This window comes from Giraffa tippelskirchi, chromosome 1, assembly GCF_054371585.1.
Source record: "Giraffa tippelskirchi isolate mGirTip1 chromosome 1, T2T-mGirTip1v1.2.pri, whole genome shotgun sequence".
In the NCBI taxonomy this organism is placed as follows: Eukaryota; Metazoa; Chordata; class Mammalia; order Artiodactyla; family Giraffidae; genus Giraffa; species Giraffa tippelskirchi.
Genome location: NC_137275.1, coordinates 17469056 through 17496265, shown reverse-complemented (window position 1 = coordinate 17496265; position 27210 = coordinate 17469056).

Here is a 27210-nt window from a genome sequence, read left to right as displayed (position 1 = left end):
GAGACATGGGTTTGAACTCTGATTCAGGAAGATCCCATATGCCATGGAGCAACTAAGCCCATGCACCACAACTCCTGAGCCCTCCAGCTGCAACTACTGAAGCCCATATGCACTATAGCCCATGCTCCACAACAAGAGAAACCACCACAATGAGAAGCCCGTGCACAGCAACTAGAAAGTAGACCCTGCTCATCTCAACTAGAGAAAGCCTATCAAGCAATGAAGACCTAGCACAGACAAAATAAATAAATAAAATTAAAATCTGCACCAATTCAAGGTTGATCTTGTAATCAAAAAAATGTAGCAAAAGTGATGCTGTATAAGTTCAAAGGCTAGATCCAATTGACCATGTAGCTTTTACCTGGTTCTCTTGGGAAACTCACCTGGGGGAAATCTAGCCCCCATGTAAGAATACATCATGCAGAGTACATCATGAGAAACGCTGGGATGGAGGAAGCACAAGCTGGAATCAAGATTGCTGGGAGAAATATCAATGACCTCAGATATGCAGATGACACCACCCTTATGGTAGAAAGTGAAGAAGAACTGAAGAGCCTCTTGATGAAAGTGAAAGAGGAGAGTGAAAAAGTTGGCTTAAAACTCAACATTCAGAAAACTAAGATCATGGCATCTGGTCCCATCACTTCATGGCAAATAGATGGGAAAACAATGGAAGCAGTGACAGACTTTATTTTTGGGGACTCCAAAATCACTGCAGATGAAATTAAAAGATGGCTTGCAGGTGACTGCAGCCGTGAAATTAAAAAATGCTTGCTCCTTAGAAGAAAAGTTATGACCAGCCTAGATAGCATATTAAAAAGCAGAGACCTTACTTTGCCAACAAAGGTCTGTCTAGTCAAAGCTATGTTTTTTCCAGTAGTCATGTGTGGATGTGAGAGTTGGACTATAAAGAAAGCTGAGCGCCAAAGAATTGATGCTTTCGAACTGTGGTGTTGGAGAAGACTCTTGAGAGTCCCTTGTACTTCAAGGAGATACAACCAGTCTATCCTAAAGGAAAACAGTCCTGACTATTCATTGGAAGGACTGAAGCTGAAGCTGAAACTCCAATACTTTGGCCATCTGATCACGGGGTCTCAAAAGAGTCAGACATGACTGAGCGACTGAACTGACATAAGAAGAGTGACCACATGGATACTTCCATGATGGAGAGGCTGCCTGTAGGTTCTCTGGTTGCCATACCACCAGAGCTCAGCCATTAAGTCACTCCAGCCCAGCACTCAGATAAGTGTTGGAGGAGACTTTAGGCAATTCCACACCCCAACTCTCATCCTCAGCCTTTGAGAATTCCTGCCAGAGATTCCAGACATCATGGAATGGTAAATTCTTGTTTTATGCCCCTAAGTTTTAAGGGGATTTATTACAATGGCCATAATAACTGGAAGAGTTTGATTCTCCCCAAAGCAGACTATATTTAGGGTTATTGAAAGTAGATTATTAGAAAGTTGATCCCAGAAGGCATCAGTTGGAGAGTTGGGGAGTGGGACAGGAAAGGGAATGAAGCCAGTATCAGCATAATTAGTGAGCTGGTTACTTCTATGGTCAATGGGGTCCCTTCCCACTAGGGACTCCTGGAATAAGGTGTAGAAAATGCTTCCAAGTTGTCCTGCCTGATGGGTGATGAAACTGAGGTATTCATCCATCATTGACTGAGAGATGCTCTACAGCAGGGGTCCCCGATTCCTGATACAGGTACTGGTCTGTGTCCTGTTAGGAACTGGGCTGCACAGCAAGAGGTGAGTGGTGGGGAAGCAAGCAAAGCTTCCTCCGTATTTGCAGCCATTCCCCATTGCCCCTAGATGGGAATATCTAGTTGCATGAAAACAAGCTCAGGGCTCCCACTGGTGAGTTGTACAATTATTTTATTATATATTATAATGTAATATTAATAATAATAGAAATAAAATGCATAATAAAAGTAATGCGCTTGAATCATCCAGAAACCATACCCCCGCCCCCAATCCATGGAAAAATTGTCTTCCACAAAAATGGTCCTTCATGCCAAAAAGGCTGGGACTGCTGTTCTAGAGTATTAACATCCAGGCACCTGACTTGTCCTACACATGGATGAGCCCTCTATTGTAGAGGCCAAAGGAACATGTAGTAAGAGGTTGTGTGTTAAGAATGTTGAGTGCAGTGGGGATACAGGTGGAACCTTAAATACACCAAATAAGAGCTCTTAAACTGGAGTCCATTGTGCTGTGGTTGGGTTTCAATGACCCACCAAACTCTGGAAACTAAATTTAAATTCTATAATTTAATACATGAGCACATGTATATTTTTCTGAAGAAGGAACACAGGATTTCATCAGCTTATCCAAGTGGTCCATAAGGCAAAAATGGCGAAGAAAGCATAAGGAGCCAAGATAATAAAGAAAATTATGTACCTTCAACCCAATTTCTTATATCAGATAATCAGAATCAATAATAATTGCAGCTGCTATTAAATAATAGGTAGGTATACAGTAATTCAGCTGTAAATCTTATACAATTACATTCAATTATAATAACCAAACCAAAAATTACTAGTAAAAAGATTGATCGTCATACTGTTCCCTTGGCAGAAGAATTCTGGCAGACAAAGAAATTAAGAAATACCCAAGAAAAAGTAGTCATACTTCAACTATGGCCAAGATACGTGGTTTTGCAAACAATACTTAGAAATCTGGTGGATGGGGAATAAATCATATCTTCATGTATATTCCAAGACTGACACGTTTAAACACTTCTTTCTCTGCTATAGTGAATACATTTTATTAATATAAGATGAAATAATAATATTATGGTGTCATCCATAATACAAATCGAAATCAATAAAATGTCTTGATGCCAAGAAAATCTCAAAGTATCAGGCATGTTCTCAGCATCAAACTTAAGCAAAGTTTTTTTCTCTTGGTCAGTCCCCTGCAAAAGCATGAGGCCATTTCCAGAGAAAACTGAAAGTATGCCTGCATGATGAAATTTGGTCACAGTATTCCATCTATTCAGCTAACTGGTACTTAACAATTACCCTACTACTTCTTATCCAAAACCATAGCCACTGAAGGGTACTGTTTGATGAAAAAAATTTTTTTATTAGTTACCTTGACTTTTATATACTGTTTAAATTTATAGCTGTCAGACCACTTAGCACCACCTGGGAAGCCCCAAAGATAGTAAAGGCAGAATGAATTCAAATGAGTGTAGTTATTACATTCTTAACTATACTACTGAGCTTCCCTGGTGGCTCAGATGGTAAAGAATCTGCCTGCAATGTGAGGGACACTGGCTCGATCCCTGGGTGGCGAAGATCCCCTGGAGAAGGGCTAACCACTCCAGCATTCTTGCGTGGAAAATCCCATGGATAGAGGAGTCTGAAAGGCTATAGTCCATAGGATCACAAAGAGTCGGACATGACTGAATGACTAACACACACATTAAGTTCCTAAGCCAAAAAGTAAAATGATAATACTCTTAACTCTGATATTGCAGATGATATCACATGATTTCTTTTCATAAGAGATGTCTGCCACCTATGTGTGAACTAGCCATTTCAAGCTACTTTTCCTAGTCTCTAGAGCTGTTTCTCTCCTCCCCTACCCTCCACTCAACCCCTCATAGATAGATCAAGTCACTCATTCAAGTACTACTTTGTTAATGTTTTCCTGAGACTGTTGCTCAATGATAATTTGTTACTTCAAAGCCCATAATGACTTTTAATTGAAGCATCTGCTGTCACATGCTATCATTTAAATCTCAGTTGATGTCACTTTCTCCTTCTCTTTCAGAAAAAAGTACATATTCCCTTCCAAATATCTGTGTTAGCATTTAGTTTATGTTTTTCTGGAATAGGTTAAGTGAATTACAAATTGTAGCTTCTCAAATTATTGTCTAATGTGAATTATTCCAGGTAGGAAATAAAAATTCTATTATCTATACGTAATCTATCTATAATTGCTGCGACGGTGCAAGAGCAGCTGAGAGGAACTCCCCAGGCCGGAGGTCAGGGGCAGCAGCAGAGAGGAGCTACCCCGCACCCAAGGTCAGGGGCAGTGGCCGAGGTCAGGAGCAGCGGCTGCACATTGCCAGAGCAGCCATGAAGAGAGACCCCACATCCAAGGTAAGAGAAACCCAGATAAGATGGTAGGCACTGAAAGAGGGGATAAGGGGGCAGACAGACTGAAAGTACAGTCACGACAACTAGCCAATCTGATCACACGGACCACAGCCTTGTCTAACTCAATGAAACTAAGCCATGCCGTATGGGGCCACCCAAGACAGACTGGTCATAGTGGAGAGGTCTGACAGAATGTGGTCCACTGGAGAAGGGAATGGCAAACCACTTCAGTATTCTTGCTTTGAGAAACCCATGAACAGTATGAAAAGGCAAAAAAATAGGACACTAAAAGGTGAACTCCCCAGGTCAGTAGGTGCCCACTATGCTACTGGAGATCTGTAGAGAAATAACTCCAGAAAGAACGAAGGGATGGAGCCAAAGCAAAAACAACACCCAGTTGTGAGTGGGACTGGTGATAGAAGCAAGATTCGATGCTGTAAAGAGCAATATTGCATAGGAATCTGGAATGTTAGGTCCATGAATCAAGGCAAATTGGAAGTGGTCAAACAGGAGATGACAAGAGTGAACATCGACATTCTAGGAATCAGCAAACTAAGATGGACTGGAATAGGTGAATTTAACTCAGATGACCATTATATCTACTACTGTGGGCAGGAATCCCTTAGAAGCAATGGAATAGCCATCATAGTCAACAAAAGAGTCCGAAATGCAGTACTTGGATGCAATCTCAAAAACGACAGAATGATCTCTGTTCGTTTCCAAGGCAAACCATTCAATATCACGGTAATTCAAGTCTATGCCCCGACCAGTAACGCCGAAGAAGCTGAAATTGAACAGTTCTATGAAGACCTACAAGACCTTCAGAACTAACACCCCAAAAAGATGTCCTTTTCATTATAGGGGACTGGAATGCAAAAGTAGGAAGTCAAGAAACACCTGGAGTAACAGGGAAATTTGGCCTTGGAGTACAGAATGAAGCAGGGCAAAGGCTAATAGAGTTCTGCCAAGAGAATACACTGGGCATAGCAAACACCTTCTTCCAACAACACAAGAGAATACTCTACACATGGACATCACCAGATGGTCGACACCGAAATCAGATTGATTATATTCTTTGCAGCCAAAGATGGAGAAGCTCTATTCAGTCAGCAAAAACAAGACCAGGAGCTGACTGTGGCTCAGATCACAACTCCTTATTGCCAAATTCAGACTGAATTTGAAGAAAGTGGAGAAAACCATTAGACCATTCAGGTATGACCTAAATCTAATCCCTTATGACTATACAGTGGAAGTGAGAAACAGATTTAAAGGACTAGATCTGATAGACAGAGTGCCTGATGAACTATGGATGGAGGTTTGTGACACTGTACAGGACACAGGAATCAAGACCATCCCCAAGAAAAAGAAATGCGAAAAAGCAAAATGGCTGCCTGAGGAGGCCTTACAAATAGCTGTGAAAAGACGAGAAGCAAAAAGCAAAGGAGAAAAGGAAAGACATACCCATTTGAATGCAGAGTTCCAAAGAATAGCAAGGAGAGATAAGAAAGCCTTCCTCAGCGATCAATGCAAAGAAATAGAAGAAAACAATAGAATGGGAAAGATTAGAGATCTCTTCAAGAAAATTAGAGATACCAAGGGAACATTTCATGCAAAGATGGGCTCGATAAAGGACAGAAATGATATGGACCTAATAGAAACAGAAGATATTAAGAAGAGGCAGCAAGAATACACAGAAGAATTGTACAAAAAAGATCTTCACGACCCAGATAATCACGATGGTGTGATCACTCACCTAGAGCCAGACATCCTGAAATGTGAAGTCAAGTGGGCCTTAGGAAGCATCACTATGAACAAAGCTAGTGGAGGTGATGGAATTCCAGTTGAGCTATTTCAAATCCTGAAAGATGACACTGTGAAAGTGCTGCACTGAATGTGCCAGCAAATGTGGAAAACTCAGCAGTGGCCACTGGACTGCAAAAGGTCAGTTTTCATTCCAATTCCAAAGAAAGGCAATGCCAAAGAATGCTCAAACTACCGCACAATTGCACTCATCTCACACGCTAGTCAAGTAATGCTCAGAATTCTCCAAGCCAGGCTTCAGCAATACATGAACCGTGAACTTCCAGATGTTCAAGCTGGTTTTAGAAAACGCAGAGGAACCAGAGATCAAATTGCTAACATCTGATGGATCATCGAAAAATCAAGAGAGTTCCAGAAAAACATCTATCTCTGCTTTATTGACTATGCCAAAGCCTTTGACTGTGTGGATCACAATAATCTGTGGAAAATTGTGAAAGAGATGGGAATAACAGACCACCTGACCTGCCTCTTGAGAAACCTGTATGCAGGTCCGGAAAAAACAGTTAGAACTGGACATGGAACAACAGACTGGTTCCAAATAGGAAAAGGAGTATGTCAAGGCTGTATATTGTCACCCCGTTTATTTAACTTATATGCAGAGTACCTCATGAGAAACGCTGGGCTGGATGAAGCAGAAGCTGGAATCCAGATTGCTGGGAGAGATATCAATAACCTCAGATATGCAGATGACACCACCCTTATGGCAGAGAGTGAAGAAGAACTAAAGAGCCTCTTGACGAAAGTGAAAGAGGAGAGTGAAAAAGTTGACTTAAAGCTCAACATTCAGAAAACTAAGATCATGGTATCCAGTCCCATCACTTCATGGCAGATAGATGGGCAAACAGTGGAAACAGTGGCTGACTTTATTTTTCTGGGCTCCAAAATCACTGCAGATGGTGATTGCAGCCATGAAATTAAAAGACGCTTACTCCTTGGAAGGAAAGTTATGACTAACCTAGACAGCATATTAAAAAGCAGAGACATTACTTTGCCAACAAGGGTCCATATAGTCAAGCCTATGGTTTTTCCAGTGGTCATGTATGGATGTGAGAGTTGGACTATAAAGAAAGCTGAGCGCCAAAGAATTGATGCTTTTGAACTGTGGTGTTGGAGAAGACTCTTGAGAGTCCCTCAGACTGCAAGGAGATCCAACCAGTCCATTGTAAAGGAGATCAGTCCTGGGTGTTCATTGGAAGGACTGATGTTGAAGCTGAAACTCCAATACTTTGGCCACCTGATGTGAAGAGCTGACTCATTGGAAAAGACCCTGATGCTGGAAAAGATTGAGGGCAGGAGAAGCGGACGACAGAGGATGAGATGGCTGGATGGCATCATCGACTCGATGGACATGGGTTTGGGTGGACTCCGGGAGTTGTTGATGGACAGGGAGGCCTGGTGTGCTGCGGTTCATGGGGTTTCAAAGAGTCGGACACGACTGAGTGACTGAACTGAACTGAATCTATCTATAAAAGACCACAAGGTTACTTTAATATGTATCCCCCATAAAATATTGTGTTCTAGTTTTATTGGGAAAAAAAATCTTGAGACATATCTTCCAAGCCTTTCAACTATTTTTGTCAATTAAGACAAATATTATTTAAGAAACTGCTGCCTTTGTATTTGAACTGCTTACCACTCTGTATAGTACAACGAATTCCATAGAAATAATAAGCCCTTCTCTATCAAAATTAAATACCAATGAAAAGCATGTGAATACTAAACATTTTTCAAATGTTTAGGTCAATCAGCTGTTGGCAAAACAGCCCCGAAAAAGTTGTATTGTTAAGTTACTGTCTCTTTTATATATGCTTTGATTATCTCATCAAATGATCAGATTAAATGCAGCTAGCTGAAAGTATTTTTTTTTAATCAGTAAGGCATCAATTGTTTTATTCCTCCCCCGGTGGCTCAGATGGTAAAGCGTCTGCCTGCAATGTGGGAGGCCTGGGTTCAATCCCTGTGTCAGAAAGACTCCCTGGAGATGGAAATGGCCACCCACTCCAGTGTGCTTGCCTGGAAAATCCCATGGATGGAGGAGCCTGGTGGGCTGCAGTCCATGGGATTGCAAAGGGTCGGACACGACTGAGCAACTAACATACACACACAAGGCATCAGTCGTTTTATTACTTTAATGTCAAATGACCAGTATGGTTATTTTTTTTACTAGTCTGGTTGATTTTACTCTTAAACAATTAAGAGTGTTTGGCTGTTACCAACTATTTAATAATCCATTCAACTATAATTTACAGAGCCTCTGATAAATTCTCAGCACTGTACTTTTGGTATTAAGCCTGGATCTTATCCGCAAGTAGCTTGTAGTTTGACAGGAAGGAAAGATAGAAACTCGACAAAAATTCAGAGAGCAATTCAGTGTTAAACTATAACGCTGACTCATGATTATGAGCCTTTTAGCAAAGAAGGGACAAAAGATTGACTAAAAAAGATGATAATGAGAAAGCAGAAGAAAACCTGGAGGAGAAGGAAGACAATTGTCATTATGATGTGCTGGGCACCCAGCTATGCTCTTTATGCAGCTGTTTTTTAAACTCATAGTGATGACAGTAAAAATAATATCTAATACTCTTGCTGCTGAGTCGCTTCAGTCGTGTCCGACTCTGTGCGACCCCATAGACGGCAGCCCACCAGGTTCTCCCGTCCCTGGGATTCTCCAGGCAAGAACACTGGAGTGGGTTGCCATTTTCTTTTCCAATGCATGAAAGTGAAAAGTGAAAGTGAAGTCGCTCAGTCGTGTCCAACTCTTCACGACCCCACAGACTGCAGCCCACCAGGCTCTTCTGTCCATGGGATTTTCCAGGCAAGAGTACTGGAGTGGGGTGCCATTGCCTTCTCCCAATACTCTTGAGAGCTGGACAAATATTTAGAAATACTGACTCACCTAACCCTTACAATCAGTCTTATAAATAGATGTTGGGCTTTCCCCCTCATTTCACAGATAAGGAAACCGAGGACAAGAGAGACCAAGATCACAAGTTTCTTCTGCCTCGTGGGAGTCTCTGCGCTGCCCCTGTAGCATTGCGAATCTCTAAGCTATCAGTCTAATAGTCCAAAAGTGGATGAATCCCTTTTATTTTTTCAATTTGTAAAACAGAATCTTAAGGGCAATAGTAAGATATAACCAAGCAAACAAAACACAAAATATATGAAAAGATTGTGTTCAACTTAAGAACTTGGTAACCCTATTTTGAAACTAAAACTAGATCTTTTCTGTAATATTGTAGCTTTCTTTTTTTTTTTTTTGAGTTTTTAAGTAATTTTATTTTATTTTATTTTTTTATTTTTTTTATTTTTTTTTAATAAATTTATTTATTTTAGTTGGGGGCTAATTACTTTACAATATTGTAATAGTTTTTGCCATACATTGACATGAATCAGCCATGGGTTTACATGTGTTCCCCTTCCTGGACCCCCCACCCACCTCCCTCCCCATCCCATCCTTCTGGATCATCCCATTGCCCCGGCCCTGAGCCCTTGTCACATGCATCGAACATGGAATGGTGTTCTGTTTCACATATGATAATATACATGTTTCAATGCTATTCTTTTACCTGGTTAACTCCTACACTTTCTTTCAGATTCAAATCAAGAATTACACCCCTAACCAACACACACACACACACACACACACACACACCCCTCACCATTGTGGAGTCTGGTGCAAGTACTTCTTTGGGTTTGCATAACACCCCGCATCTCCCTGTCTTGAACCACACATCCTACTTTGATGTTGACTCATTTGTCTACCCCATTAGAGCATAAATCTCTGAGGGAATAGACTTTCTTACTCTCTGTTGGTAAATGCTCAGTGCTTGGCACTTAGTATTCGTTGAGTCAATAAATAAATTAAGTTTAACAAGATTCCACTCACTGTATTTTCACAGTGCAATTACAGCAATCATAATGTACATATACTAAAAATTTGCAAGCTTCTTGCAGGGGAACTCCCCTCTCCTGACAGCCTTACCACAGAGATCTAGGCTTTTATAGGTGGGGTGTGTGTGTGTTCAGTAGCTCAGTCGTGACTCTCTGCGACCCTATGGACTATAACCCTACAGGCTCCTCTGTCCATGGGATTTCCCAGGCAAGAATACTGAAGTGAGTTGCCATTTCCTACTCCAGGGGATCTTCCTGACCCAGGGAACGAACCCATGTCTCCTACGTGTCCTGCACTGCAGGTGGATTCTTTATCGCTGAGCCACTGGGGAAGCCCTTCTATAGGTGGAAGCAAGCTAAGACGAGAACAAGCTACTCCTCTTCTCTCCCCTGGCTCCCAACATGATCCTGGGACAAGGCTGAGAATGGAACTCAGGACAGTTTCCCTGGAGGAAAGGACCGGACAATGTTACTTCTCTTCACACTGTGATGCCCACTCACGGGAGACAATTCTTACCACCTTAGATGACAGAGCCTCTCTCATTTTGGTCAGTGACCTCACTGAGGGCTCAAGATAAGACAGATCTCTACTAAATGCAAAAAAGTCAAAGAAACAGAGATGAAAACAGTAAAAAAAAAAAAAAAGAAAGAAAGAAAGAAAGAAAGACCGTACAATTATGAGATTATGAGTTATGAGTACCCTGGATGACTGAGCACTTATATACAAGATTTCACTGTACCCTCACAACTAACCCAAGAGTGTTTATGCACTGTCATTTTATTGAGGCTCTCGAGTTCTGCTTCAAATACCTCTATACATTTGGCTTGACTCGTCTTTAATGAGTGGGTTTCCCAGATGGCTCTGGGGTAAAGAATCCGTCTGCCAGTGCAGAAGATGCAGGTTGGATCCCTTTGTCAGAAGGATCCTCTGGGAGAAGGAAATGGCAACCTGATCCAGTATTCTTGCTGGGAAAATCCCATTGACAGAGGAGCCTGGTGGGCTACAGTCTATGGGGTCACAAAAGAGGTGGACACAACTTAGGGACTAAACAGCAACAGCTAATGAGCACCTAAGCTCTTAGATAAAAGCAGCTAAATAATGGGGGGGGGGAATGCTACTAATAATCATGATAGCAATGGAAGATGCAGTCCAACAATAATGAATTCAAAGAAATTACAAAAGGCAGACAAAGAAACACCCCGATATCCATTTAGTTAGTATCAAGCAAACAGCCCTAAATTCCTTGGTGGTTCCTGAGTGTATCATGGTATTACAAAAAAAAATTTTAATATTTAATATTACTAATGATTGCAAGGCACAAAGGATAATCTATTTTGAGTATACACTATTTTAGAAAGTATTTAATGTTTTGTAATTTTTTAGTATTAAAGCTTAAAAGATGTGTAAATAAGCTAGTCCTTGACAACCCTTTAAACATCTCAGGATTTCCAGCAGATGTTTGCTGAGATATGAGAGGCATTTCTTTAAAAAAGTTAGAGACTAATGGAAACTAATGTTTAGAATATCTCTTTCTCCTGAGTCTGTCTATGAAACTACAGTGAAACTTTATTGAATAACAACCTTGTAAAATGTAGTGTTAAATTATTTACATAGGGACTGGACCAAAGCTGGTCTTTACAGTATCAATGTATAATTATAGAAATTATTAGTAAATAAAAATCTCCAGGGGAATGCTTAAGCAAATCAATGGAATGGGTGATTAGCATTCATCCTCTCTGAGTCTCATCTTTAGAGAACATACTCAGGTTTCTGTATATCTAGGGAGAAGGCAATGGCAACCCACTCCAGTACTCTTGCCTGAAAAATCCCATGGATGGAGGAGCCTGGTAGGCTACAGTCCATGGGGTCACAAAGAGTCGGACACGACTGAGTGACTTCACTTCAGGGGCACAGGAGGGTTGTATGAAAAAATCAAGTGAAAGAATAAGCTTTTAAACAGATCTTGCAGGCTGAGTGGATTGTTCAATATTAAATAGCTTTTCAAGTTGCAGGACAAGGATGAAGACTTTGTCACTTTCTTCTGAATGACATGTTGACAGATAGTAGGGCTATGATAGCTCAGTGGAGGGCGAAGGTTTTATATGCCCGCAATAAGGACGTTAACGAATTTGACAGTAGACAGCAGCTTGTACAAACTACTGTGCTGATACCATTCTCTGTTCAAAGATGACAAGTGTCATGATAATGATGGAAATAAACCAACGAGGGTGAAATCAATCAGGTTAGAAAGGATACTGAAAATAGAATACAGATGGGGGTTTCTGTGCATTTGAGATCTTTAAAATGACTAATATTTCAGATGCATAGTCATTACCAGTCCAGTGCCTTTTCCTCATCCCTCATTCTCTATTCTCTTACCCAACCCAAATAAGTCTGAAAACCTTCAAGCCACATTTGGCAAAAGCGTATCTTTTAGATGACAGTAGAGAATGTTCCAGAAATACATCATTGTGGAGAATTAAAGGCCAGGCAAGGGCTATGAGTTAAATTTAGAAAATTATCTATGACTAAACATAAATATCATGTATGTTTATATTGCTTCCCAGGTGGCTTAGTGAGAATGCAGGAGATGTGAGTTCGATCCCTGGGTCGGGACGATTCCCTGGAGAAGGAAATGGCAACCCACTCTAGTATTCTTGCCTGGGAAAGCCTATGGACAGAGGAGCCTGGTGGGCTATAGTCCATGGGGCTGCAAAAAGTCAGATATAACTTAGGGACTAAGCGACAACAGATGTGTATTTCGTGTTAATTATATGCCAGGTGCTTTGCTAAATCTAGATTAGATGAGATAGACAAGATCACTGTCTTCCTAAAGTTCGCATTCAAGTGGTTGAGATAGAAAATTACTCAAATAAACAAGTTAACAAATATTCACATAAATTTTGTTATGAAGGAAATAAAGAAGATGGTGAGCTAGAGTAACTGAGGGAGGTTATGGACAATAGGTGACCATGGAATACCTCTCAGAAGAGGTGGCATTTGAGCCGAAAACTAAAGTTTGAAAATCATCAAGTGAAGAGATGGAGATGCTGAAAGGAGTGAGGAGCAGTGAATGTTCTAGACAGAGGGAAGGGAAAATGCAAAGGCCAAGAGGTGGGAAAGGATTAGAATTGAAAGAAGGCCAATGTTGCTAAAGCAGAGTGACCAAAAGGGAGAGGGATGTAACAGGATGTTGACAAGAAAGGGAAAAGCCAGTTCATGCAGAACCTTTAAACTAAAAAAATCATTGTAAGCTTCGTTGGAAACTGGGAGTTGGAGGAATGACCCTCTTGATGCTGATAGAGGTTTGGATGGAGATAGAAAGAAGTAAATGGAGGTGAGATCGAATTTGGAGATAAGAAAAACAAGACTTGTTTATGGATTGATATTGAGGAGGAGCATTTGGAAGAATCAAAGATGTGTCTTAGGTCTTTGGCCTGAGTTACTGAAATGGCAAATGAACAGAGGAAGAAAAACAGGTGTGGGAATATAGGATCAGGTGTACCCCACCATATATATCACACCATGTAACTTATATATAGAGTATATCAGGACTATCACACCATAACTCATGTACAAAGGTCAGTGAAAATCTTTCTAAATTATAATCCTTGGGATTCTTAACAAAACAGTCAAGTAAAAGAACTATACATAAGAGACATGCTCAGCAACAGGAATTAGAACTCCAAGTCTGAGTATTTATCGCTTATTACACAACCATGAACATTATGAATCATCTACTCTTGCTTTCCGTTGATCACAGCAGTGCCTTCTAGGGTTGGTGAAAAATTTCATTCTAGTTTTTCTGTAAGATGTTATGGAAAAACTCGAACAACCTTTTTGGCCAACCCATAATATATCCAGCAGTCAGACACTCACACACACTACTCCAGAAGGCAGCCACTCCATTTTAGGAAAGCTCCAATTGTTAAAAATTCTTTTTAATGTTTAATCAATACTCAGTGCAACTACACACACCAAGCTTAACCTCTCAACCACACAGCTGCCCCTGGTACTCTCCTTCTTGCTTCTGGTATCTAAATTTGATCCTAGTTCTAACCACGCTCATACTTACACCAAAGAGTCAAAACCCTAATTTTTGTCATTGTGAAATGAAGTGAAAGTCATTCAGTCGTATCCGACTTTTTGCAACCCCATGGACTATACAGTCCATGGAATTCTCCAGGCCAGAATACTGAAGTGGGTAGCCTTTCCCTTCTCCAGGGGATCTTCCCAACCCAGGGATCGAATCCCAGGATCTCCCTTATTGCAGTCGGATTCTTTACCAACTTGTGAAACTTTTTTAGTTGCCTTAAACATTTTGATATTCAGTAATTATAAATCTTCAATCTATTGACATAAACACACTACTATGTATAAAACAGATAGCTAATGAGAACCTGATGTATAGCACAGGGAAGAAAAGGTACAATCTGTTTGTTGGACATTTATTTGTTGCTGTTGTTGAGTCGCTCAGTCATGTCTGACTCTTTTGCGACCCCATGGACTGTAGCCTGCCAGGCTCTTCTGTTCATGGGATTTCCCAGGCAAGAACACTAGAGTGGGTTGCCATTTTCTTCTCCAGAGGATCTTCCCCACCTAAGGATCAAACCCAGGTCATCTGCATTGGCAGGAAGATTCTCTACCACTGGGCTTCCCTGGTGGCTCAGTTGGTAAAGAATCCGCCTGTAATGCAGGAGACCCAGATGTGGACAATATTGTGGATTGCTTGGGGGTTCTTAGGGAAAAAAAGGTCATTGTAATAATTTTCTTGTCTTTTGATTTACAGTTAGTGAAGCTAAAATACACAACTGAGCAAAAGAACTGAGCAAAATAAAATAATTTAATTTCCACTTGCCCACTGATTTTCATTTTCCATCTTTAAAATGTTTGTTTTCACCTGTCATTTTTTCATCTCTTCTCCTAATTCTTTTTTTTTTTTTTTTACTATCATTTCGTTGGGGTTTGGGAAGCAGTAGGGTTAAATTCATGTTGTTCAATGTCAGGATAAAGCAGAAATCTAGCGATACAAATGTGCATTCCATCTTATCCTCCCACATTAGTTATCCAAAAATGTGGTTATGCTTCATTGTTCAATTTAAGACTTTCAAAGATAAATTTTACCAAAATTATTTTTTAAGAAAGTTGAATAGCAGGAAAAGCTAAGGCAATGTAGAAGAATTAGATGATCTCTAGGCTGGTCTGGGTGTGACTTATTCAAGGCCACCTAGTTTTTCAAATAATCATGAAGTGATACAAAGTGACTGTTAACAGAAAAGAGATAGTACTATTATGGATTGTTTATTACTGTTGAAAAATAATACATAGCAGCTCTGAGACACAGAGGTAGTCACATTGTAGTCATACAAAGGGAACTTGAGCTCATGTCTCTTTCAATGAAAGCACTAACATTTTGGCAGTTAAGGGCTTCTGTTGGCTTCCTGCTACCTGAATTCAAAACTCTGAGCTTCAACATATCTTCAATGCCAGTTTTGAACACAACTGGTGAAATCTACCACTGTGTGCAACTGTTTTCCATAAGAGCAGTATTTACTAGAAACAATTGCCTATAATATATTCATATCTGAGGAGTAATCGCATAATGGTTTATCTAATGACATCTCAAGGATAAATTCTCCTTGAAATACAGTTTCTTTTGAAAAACAGAATAAGAAGGACAGGAAGGTATAAGAAGGATTTGGGGGTCCCAGGTCATTGCTTTAGAAGCAAATCTGGTATGCATTAAGCAAATGTTATCTACTCTGAATATTAAATGATAATTCATGTCAAGGTAGAGAGATTGCAGATGGCTAGTCTGCTTACATTTCAGACTGCCTTCTTGGTAACATAAATATCACCAAGTACATCATGAACCACCTCACAAAATATTCAGAGTGAAATGAGAGAAAATGTGTAAAAAGGCAATAGTTATCAATGGACATAGACTATTCTTCAGATAACTCTACAAAAGGGAAATCTTGAAAAAATTGCAGCCTCTCCTGAATCAATGAGCTACATCATGTTTTTTGTTCCTTTCTTCCTCCTTCACTTTTGCCACCGCCAGAACTTCCCATGTGTGACCCTAGAATGCTTTTCATGTCCACACTCTCCTCACAGCTGAGCTATTCTCTCCTTTCAAGCTTAAGCCCACTGGTCACCCCTTAAGAAGAGTCTTCACTGGCCAGCTCTCCAATGAGATCTTCCACAGGCCCTTTCTATCCCATCTGTCTTGTTATTATGTCATAGTAGCTGCATCAATCTGCAATAGTGTTGTTAATAATTTGCTTGTGTTTTTGTTTGTTGTCTTTTCATAACTTTTTTATTTTATTATTTTTTATTTTTTCAATTGGAGGATAATTGCTTTACAATGTTGTGTAAGTTTCAGTACAACAACGTGAATCAGCTATAAGTGTACATGTATCCCCTCCCTCTTGAGCCTCCCTCCCACCACCCCCTCCATCCCACCTTCCTAGATCATCACAGAGCATGGAGCTGAGGTTCACTTGGGTTAGGTTCGCTCATTTAATATCTGTCTCCCCAATGGAATACAGGTTCCATGAAGGCAGAGCCACATCAATTTTATTCACCACTGGAACCCTATCGCTTTATACAATGTCAGCATACTGTTGTCAGTCATTAAATATTGTAAGAATGAATGAATGAATGACCCAGTTGAAGCGAAGCACATTCATTGAATGGGTTGCTTCATTATTGTTGTTGGAAAAAAAAAACCAACAGCTTGAGAATCTGACCCTCTGGCAGGACCTCTTAGTCTTACCATCCAGTACATCAAGGAAGAGAAAACAAAGGTAAACCTACCATGCTGACACTTTCCTGGCACTGAATGCATTCACCAATTTCTAAAGGAAACTGCCATCAAGTTACTCACAATGCACGGGCTACCAAGGAAGCCTGTCAGGGATGGGAGAGGCAGTGATGGGGTGGGCACAGGGGGATCTAAACATTCATATGTCACAGCAGTTTGAAACCAATGAGTTCTGAAACCAATGAGCTCATCTGCCAACTGGATTCCTCTTTGAACAGACTTGAATTAACCTGCTCTGGAAAAAAGAAAAACCAGAAGTATGCTTTTTCTGGGGACAGAAAGATGTAAATGCAGGGGTCTGGCAGTGGGAGAGAGGAAGGAAAGGAGGTTGATAAACAGGGACCAAAAAAAATGTTGGCAGCCAAAAAAGGTGCTGTATATTAGCTACTATGATCTAAAATGGCCCAGCAGAGATTGGCGCAACATCTGCCTTGCTCATTTCCTGTGTGTCTACATATTCATGCCCAGCTCTCTGAATTCTCTGGAGGCACTTGAGTACACAGGAAGATGAGTTCCAATGAGTTGCAGCCTCCTGCTTTGCTGAAAGGATACGAAAAGAGAGCTTGCTTCCTTGATTCAACTTCAGCCTCAGCATTTTTGAGCTTTTACTAACCAAAGCAGATTTTAGGTACATGTGAAAGAAGAAACGAAACATAAAGCAAATATACAAGTTAGATGGATGTACACTCACTGCCAAACTCAATGGACATGAGTTTGAGCAAACTCTGGGAGATAGTGATGGACAGAGAATCCTGGTGTGCTGCAGTTCATGGGGTCGCAGAGTCGGACATGACTGAGTGACTGAACAACAGCAACAACACTCACTGAATGATAGAAAACATGACAGGGGCCCTCGACGCAGAGGACTTCGGTTCCAAATCCTGCTCCACTTCTTACTAGCCATGTGGGCTGGTCACTTACAGTGAAGCTCACTGCAGTGAAGCTCAGTGTCTTCATCTGTAAAATAAGCAGAAACATGGTGCTCTGAGGATTAGCTAATATCCATGAAATGATGGACAGGGGATTAGTAATAAATGATACAGTGTTTGTTATTTAGAATAATTAAAGCATCCATCAAGCCCCTTTTCTTCATGTCAAGTTAGGAATTTGTCCACATTATCTGGAAAACTATATCAGCTCTGCCCTTAACTTTGACCTTGATCAAGTCACAGATTTTTGTCTCTGAACAATACGCTAAGTCCAATAAGCCACTTCCACATCTTCAAGCTTTTCTTTGAGTGTTAGTCACTCAGTAGTGTCCGACTCTGCAACCCCATGGATTGTAGCCTGCAAGCTCCTCTGTCCCTGGAATTCTCCAGGCAAGAATCCTGGAGTGGGTAGCCATTCCCAAGGGATCTTCCCAATTCAGGGATTGAACCCAGGTCTCCTGCATTGCAGGCAGATTCTTTACCATCTGAGCCACCAGGGAAGCCCAAGCTTTTCTTTATATAACTTTAAATAACTGTTCCTTCTGTCTCATCAGTCCTACATCCTTCCTTTCCTCAAGTCTCACCTTTTCTTCTTTCAAAATCCACCTTGTCTTCCAAGGTTGAATTCAAAAGCCAAAGTTTCAGTCAAGCTTTGCTGGATGCTACCGGTCATATTTGATCTCCTTTTCTTCTGTACTCATTTCTCCATTTATTCATGCATTCCATAAACAATTGGAGAAGGAAATGGAAACCCACTCCAGTGTTCTTGCCTAGAGAACCCAGGGACAGAGGAGCCTGGTGGGCTGCCATCTATGGGGTCGCACAGAGTCGGACACGACTGAAGTGACTTAGCAGCAGCAGCCATAAACAATTATTAAGAACCTGCTAGATACCAGGGGGTTTGATAGATGCCCAGGATAAAAGGGTAGATGCCTAGAAACTGAGACACAGTCCCTAGACCTAGTCTAGTGAGGAGAACTGAGAATTGGGCAGATGATTGCATTGGAGTGGGATACAAGTAATAAAGGTGCGCACACGGCCCTCGGAGTCCAGGAGAGAAACTCTTCTCCAACAGCAGTTACTTATGCCTCTGGTTCCCCTGGAATGGTAAGGAATCTGCCTACAATGCAGGAGACCTGGGTTTGATCCCCAGGTTGGGGAGATCCCCTGGAGAAGGAAATGGCAAACCACTCCAGTATTCTTGCTCAGAGAATTCCATGAACAGAGGAGCCTGGTGGGCTACAGTCCATGGGGTCATAAAGAGTCAGACATGACTGAACAACTAACACTCACTGACTGGTTCACACTCCCTTTGATTTTCTTTGCCTCATAGTTTACCAGTAACATAACCATCCTCGTCATTATATTATGAATTCCTTGAGGCCAGATGCTGTCTTATTTGTCTTTGTATGCCTGTAGCATCTTTCACAATATGTTGCAAGTAGTAGGTGTCCAATAAATTTATTCTGAATGTGTTATCAATATGTGGATGAAATGAAGCCATCAGCAATGAGCACTTGTCTGCCTTGAAAGATCCATATTCTGTGAAAAGAAATACACAGAGAGTACACTATTATAAGAAGTAGAGTATTAAATCCAAGTAGCCTGAGTTCAATTGCCTATATCAGTCTTCAATAACTGTTTACATTAGGCAACTTCCTTCATCAGACTGTATCTCAATTTCTTCATCTGTTAAATGGAAGTAATGATAATAGTATCTACCACCAAGAGTTGTTATAAGAATTAGAGAAATTAGTGAAGTGAAAGTTGCTCAGTCATGTCCGTCTCTTTGTGACCCCATGGACTATACAGTCCATGGAATTCTCCAGGCCAGAATACTGGAGTGGGTAGTCTTTCCCTTCTCCAGGGGATCTTTCCAACCCAGGGATGGAATCCAGGTCTCCCGCACTGCAGGTGGACTGTTTACCAGATTCTCTACCAGAGCCACAAGGGAAGCAATCTATTCATTAAAAGTACTTAGAAAAATGTCTCAATGGTAGCTATCAAAACCCGTTAGCTGTCATTCTCCTCCTAAACAGATTCAAAGACCTTCACTCCTGTAGAACATGGACTACTCAAGCCTGATCAATAATCTGAATTCCATGGATAAAACATTTAGTTTTAAACTTTTGTCCTTCTTGCCATGTTTATTTGCAATGCTAGTCTCTTAAAAATCCAAAGAGACTGCTGGTTTATAACATTTGCAATACTCCTTAACTTTTTTTAACCACACAAGAAAGTATAATGCCATCTTGGCATTCAAAATGTCCAATTTGAAACGATCAACTCTATTCATTGACTAACATCAATGTGAAAAGCCTTTAATAAAACTAACAAATAAATATTCCCATTTATGATGTTGCTGTTATGTTGTCATATAATTTACATATATTGTTTCCAATTCTTAGAACAATATGAAGATAGATGCTATTAGATCCATTTTATAGATGATAAAATTGAGGCTCAGGGAGGTCAAGATCTTCACCCAGTGGTTCCACTATTGCAATTAGTTTGACATACCCTAGTGCTATCTTAGGGCTTCCCTCGTGGCTCAGATGGTAAAGAATCTGCCTGCAATGCAGGAGATTCAAGTTTTATCACCCTAGTCTTTTCACTCTTTACATTATGCCTCTAATTAGCTTTAGTTCACTCTTGGCTTCATTATCCTCCATCTGCTTGTTCAGCACCATTAGAAGGATGAAATGTCCATATAGAAGTAAGAATGGTGGAATATAAATTTGAGCACTGAAAATACTTTGCTGTATAATTTCAATAATTTCATGTGATTCAAGGTGGAAACAAGGTTCCAAGTCCCCTGATGCCACTCACTTTCCAGACAATTCTATAGCAAGGTTGACTGACATATGGCTACCAATTTGACTTTCTGAGATTGGTAGCCAGGGCCTCTGTTTGCCAGTTTCAATATTTAATAGCCATTAAAGCTAGTTTATCCTTTTTCATATATTTAAACTCTTTTTGCATGCAAAACCCATTAGCTTTTATTTTGTCCACTACAGATTTAGAGACAGCTGGTCATTGCCATCTTTACAATTATCCTTCAAATGGTCTAAAGCAGAATTGTCCAAGAGAAATATTGGGTTGGCCAAAAAGATCGTTCAGGTTTTTCTGTAAGATAGTAAGAAAAACCAAAATGAACTTTTTGGCTAACCCAATAGAATACAAGCCACACCTGTAATTTTTATTGTCTTTCATAATTTTTGTTGTTTGTTGTTTAGTCATTAAGTCGTGTCTGACCCTTTTGCAACCCCATGAACTGTAGCCCACCAGGCTCCACAGTCCTTGGGGTTTCCCAGGCAAGAATACTGGAGTGAGTCACCATTTCCTTCTCTACAGGATCTTCTCTACTCAGGGATTGAACCTGCGTCTCCTGCACTAGCTGGTGGATTCTTTACCACCGAGCCACCAGGGAAGCCCACTTGATATCTTAGGGGGACATTATTCAACCTATTATAAATAGATTAAAATATATCATAAATAATATATTTTATTTGATCCAATAGATCTAAAATATTTCCATTTCAATATGTAATCAATATTTAATACTAAATCTTCCAATCTGGTGTGTGTGTATGTATTTCTATATTTATAATACATCTCAATTAGATTTAGCCACATCTTAACTATTGAGAAGCCACATGTGTCCATTATATAGGAGAGAAGAGTAAGGAATGCTTTAATATTCTCATCAAACAGTTTCTTTCCTTGCTCAGAATCAAAGAATCTTCAACCAGTTTCCTCAATAAAGGTATCTGTATTCAATTTTTCTCTTTTTATCACCATAAGTATGATTCCTTTCTTTCTGCTTCATAGGATTGCTGTGAAGATTAAATTATGAAAGCTTTTTTAGAAAATTTAAACCACTATATAGTTCTTTAAAACCCACCAAACTATGTTGCCAGAGTCTCCTGGTCAGCATCTCATGGTCATTCATGCTCACCACTTGGTCGTAAGTGAGAACTGCAACAAAACAGCAAAAGTAAAGTAGTGAGCCACTCTGCAGACTAGAGTGGGAAGCTTGAGCAGCACAGCTGGTTATGGATAAAGAAACAGGAGGGACATAGAATCAGTGTCTAGAGAAACATCAGAAAGCAATGAGTTCATTTCAGCACAGAAAATACGCTTTTATTCACTCACTCAGCAAATGTACTCTGTCCTAGGCAGAGTGCTAGGTGCTAGCAGTGCAATGGTGAAAGGAAAAAAAGATACAGTTCTCGCCCCCTTGCAGTTTAGAGTCTAGAGGAGAGGCAAAAATCAATGAAATGGGAAAACTGCGACTGTGATCTTTTCTACCAAGAAGCAGAACATGATTCTCTGAGAGGGAGCTTTTGACCTTGTCAGGGGGGTCAGAGATGATTTCCTTAAGGAAATGATGATTAAGCTGAGACATGAAGCATAAATAAGAATTAATTCAGTGAAGAGGAGAGGAAAAGACATTGCTGGCAAAGGAAACTCAAGAGCAAAGTCCCTTCTGTGAAAGGAATCATGATGAGATGAGAGACGAAAGCCAGCATGTTTAGGGTGCAGACAACAAGCTGGGGGACCAGGCACAAGATGAAACCAGAGGGGTAGGAGGGGATGCAATTATGTGAGCATGGATGAGAGTTTCATCTTTTTCCTACAGTAAATAGTAATTCACTTACAAGTTTTGTGCCTTGAAAAGATCATTCTGCTGGAGTGTAAGGAATGGATTGCTGGTGGGACAAGGGTGGATACAGGTTGGAGAAGGGACAAGAAGTCCGGGCAATATGGCACGCTGGAAAGTACGGAATAGTCCTTACATCACCTTGTTCATTCATATCTCACCTCTAATCCTTTAGGAAATCCTGTTGGCTGAATCCAAATGAATCCTTTTATCACTTCTAATAGAAAACTATTATCAAAGATGCCATAATTTCTCGTCTGGATTAAATCAATTATCTTGTTTGGTCTCCATGCTGCCAATATGGACTGTATAGTTTATTATTCTATGCAGAGAAGCCAGGGGGATTCTCCTAAAATGGAAATCAAACCATGTCACTGGCAAGTTTAACACCCATCTTGCTCAGAATGAAAGCCAACATGTTTACAGGATCTGGCCCCCAAATATGACCTCACCTCTTACCACGTGCCCTTTGGTCACATGGTCAACTTGGTCTTCTTTAAACAAACCAAGCATCAGCCTCACTCAGAGCCTTGTCACTTGCTGTACCATTTTCCTGGAACGTTCTTTCCTTAGACATTCAAGCTCCCTTAGATCAAAGTCACCATTTTTATCTCCATTTAGTTTCTTATCATTTGGGTCCCCCAATTAAAACTGCAACTCCACATTTTATACCAAAGAAGGTGAGGGAGCAAACTGCAGAGGTACCTGGAAGGAAGGCACTCCAAGCTTCAGGAATCACAAATACCAAACCCTGAGACAGGAGCTCAAAGGACAAGGAAGCCCACCAGGTGGAGGGGTGTTGGTTGAAGGTAGGGTGGGAAGGGCAAGCTGTGCTTGAAGTAACAAAGACAAGTTCACGTGGAACTTGCACGCATATCTTTGTGAGGATGTTGCTTTCACTCTGAGATGAGAAGTCATTGGGTTCAGCGCAGAGGTGTGGTGTGAGCTGATGTATTTTAATAGGTAGATTCTGGATACTATATTGAAAATTGATTGGGGGAAGCCGAGGGTGGGATGAACTGGGAGATTAGGATTGACATATATACGCTGCCAGGGGCTTCCTTGATAGCTCAGTTGGTAAAGAATCTGCTTGCAATGCAGGAGAACCTGGTTTGATTCCTGGGTCCAGAAAATCTGCTGAAGAAGGGATAGGATACCCACTCCAGTATTCTTGGACTTCCCTTGTGGCTCGGCTGATAAAGAAGACATCTGCAATGCCAGAGACCTGGGTTCAATCCCTGGGTTGGGAAGATCCCCTGGAGAAGGGAAAGGCTACTCACTCCAGTATTCTGGCCTGGAGAATTCCATGGACTGTATAGTCCATGGGGTCGCAGAGTCAGACATGACTGAGAGACTATCACTTCACTACATGCACTGTCATTTGTGAAATAGATAGTAGGAAGTTGCTGTATAACACAGGAAGCTCAGCTCGGTGCTCTGTGATGAGCTAGATGGGTGGGATGAGGGTGAGGAGGCTCAAGAGGAAGGGGATATATGTATACATATAGATGGTTCACTTGGTTGTACAGCAAAAACTAATACAACATTGTAAAGCAATTCTACTTCAATAAAAATTTAATTAATTAAAAAAGAGGTATATGTAAACTTAAGACTGGTTCACATTTTTGTACAGCAGAAACCAACACAGCATTGTAAAGAAATTATCTTTCAATTAAAAAAAATCCCCATTTAAAAAAGAAGAAAATTGATTTGTAGGGGCAAGGGTAGAAGGGGGAGTTCAGTTGTGAAACTCTTAACAAATCGGCTAAGACATGATGGCAGCTTGCACAAAGCTCACAGCAGTGGAGGTGGTGAGAAGTGTTCAGAGTCTGGATCTATTTTGAAGGTAGAGCCAACGGAATTGGCTAAAAGACCAAGTGTGTGGTGTGAGAGAAAGAGATTGAGATTGGGGGTAGGAGCAGTTGCAAAGGAGGGCAGTCATTCACTGGGAATGATGAACAGCAGCCCACTTGGGATGTTGGCTTCAAATGACCATTTGATGTCCAGGTGGAGACATCAGAGAGGCTGCAGCATGCAGCATGGAGGGGTCTGGGCTGGATATATACATCTGGGAGGCATCAGTGTATAGATGGGCTTTCCTGGTGGCTCAGATGGTTAAGAATTCACCTGCAATGGAGGAGACCTGGGTTCAATCCCTGCGTTGGGAAGATCCCCTGGAGAAGCAAATGGCAACCCCCTCCAGTATTCTTGCCTGAAGAATCCCAAGGACAGATGAGCCTGGCAGGCTATAGTCCATGGGGTATTTTCAGCCTTGAGCTTGGGTGAGGTCACCAAGGGAATGGTAGCTGCTAGCCAGGGAAGTGAAAGTAAAAGTTGCTCAGTCGTGTCCGACTCTTTGTGACCCCATGGACTAAACAGACCATGGAATTCTCCAGGCCAGAAGACTGGAGTGGGTAGCCTTTCCCTTTTCCGGGGGATCTTCCCAACCCAGGGATTGAACCCGGTCTCCCACATTGCAGGTGGATTCTTTACCAGCTGAGCCACAAGGGAAGCCCAAGAACACTGGAATGGGGTAGATTAACCCTTCTCTAGTGGATCTTCCCCACCCAGGAATCGAACCGGGGTCTCCTGCATTGCAGGCAGATTCCTTACCAACTGAGCTATCAAGGAAGCCCAGCCATTAAATATGGAAAAGGAGTAGGTTCACACTTTTAGCACACGGGGAAAATGGTTGTTCTGGGCTGTAACCTACTCAGTGGGAAGGAGCTTCCCACAGCCAGGTGAAGGAAACCAAGAAATGTGGGTACATGGTTGTTCCAAGGGTCTGAACTACTGCTCACGAGCACCTGTGCTCTAGTTAACCTCACAGAGAACAAGCAGCCAGAAGAGTTCCTGGGCCCAGCTCTCTGTTATAAAAGACTCCAGTCTCATCAAGGACCAAAGTCCTGACATGAGTTACAATGTTGAGGTCACCGTGGGCTGATTTATTGCTCTGGGTACAGTTTTATAGCTACACTTCCTCCCACCACATCACCTTCACTTTTACACTCAGCTCTAGCGATTTGTAAAAGCTCCTGGGTCATAATAATTATAATGATGATCACAATGATTCTAATTCTCTGACCGCAGCCAAAAGGACAAGCTGCTGTAAACCCAAAGAGAGTTTCCTCCACTGCCAGTCCCAGCGCAGAGAAGACGGCAGGTCTGATGCCCACGGTCATCCACTGCTCACCCCCACTTTACTGCCAGCTTAGTTCTCTAGGAAAATCTGACCTGGGTCGTGAAAATGGAAGTCAGAGCACCCTGTTGGTGAGAGGAGGGAGATGATAAAACACAGGGATGTATTGGCTGGAGAAGGGTTTCTAACATGTCAAGTACATACATGTTAGTGTAACTGTTCTTTCCACTGCCACCCCTGCTTCCCCACTTCCACCAACATTGTCATCACTGTCACTATCACTAAATAAGGGTTTTACGGCAGCACACCCAAAATCCTAAGCCACACCGCTTCCCCTGTGTCCTCCTCTCCCACCACCTCCACAGACCTCCTTAGACTTTTAGTCTAAATAAATCCCACTACTGGGCACATACCCTGAAAAAACTATCATGCAAAAAAGGGACACTTGTACCCCAATGTTCACTGCAGCACTATTTACAATAGGCAGGACATGGAAGCAATCTAAATATCCATTGACAGATGAATGGAAAAAGGAGATGTGGTACATATATACAGTGGAATATAAGCCATAAAATGAAATGAAATTGGGTCACTTGTAGAGATGTGAATGAACCTGGAGTCTGTCATACAGAGTGAAATAAGTCAGAAAGGAAAAACAAATATCGTATATGAAGGCACATATGTGGAATCTAGAATATGGTACAGATGAGCCTATTTGCAGGGCAGCAATAGAGATGCAAATGTAGAGAAAGGACACGTGGACACAGTGGGGGAAGAGGAGGGTAGGACAAATTGGAAGATTGAGACTGACATATACACACTACCATGAGTTACATAGATAGCTAGTTGGGAATCTCCTATACAGCACAGGGAGCTCAGCTCAGTTCTCAGTGATAACCTGGGGGGTGATATGGGCAGGGGTGGGGGGAGTTCAAGAAGAAGGGGATATGTATACAAATATAGCTGATTCACTTTGATGTACAGCAGAAACTAACACAACATTGTAAAGCAATTATCCTCCAATTTAAAAAGGCAATGTAAGTAATAATAATAACAAATGAGCAGTCAAAGCCATACCTTGAGCAACCAAAGTTAAGAACACAGTCCTAACTGTCTCCACATTTTGCCTCTCCCTTGCCTTCCTGCCTCATCTCCTGGCAGTTTATAGAGTGGTACTCCTTATTAATCTATGACTCAGGTGTGCTAGCTAATGGCATAATTTTCCTTTTTGATTGTGCTGGCTAAAAAATCTCAGGTTAACTGAATCCCAGAGGTTTTAAACTGAAAGCTACATCTTGAGCACCCCAGGCACAGAGTAGAAGGGACTCAAATAAACAGCCAGGGATGACAACGAGATGCCATTTCCATTGGCACCATGAAAGACTTGACGGAATTTTTGTATATATAAAGCAATTTATTCAATTAAGTCATTTAAAAAGTATATTATATCCACCAGCTTTGTTCTAAGAATATAGCTGATGTATGAGTGAAGTGATTGTCAATGAACTGAAAATATAATGATGAGCGAAATAGATGTTTTCCCTGCATTCATGAAACAAAGTATAGTGATGGAGAAAGATAGTAAGCAAATGAATACCTCCATAATATGCACATATATTATGTGACATGGAGGGAAAGACACAAGTGCTATAAATAAAAATAATGTGACACATCTTTCAGTTTGGATATTTTGGGGAAATAAGATCATGAGCAGTTCTCTAGAGAAATGTCAGTTAAGCTCAAATATGAGCAGATAATAGCCAAGGAAAGAGAAGTGCATGATATGAGAGAGGGTCCTTCTCACAGAGAGAACAGGAGGTGCAAAG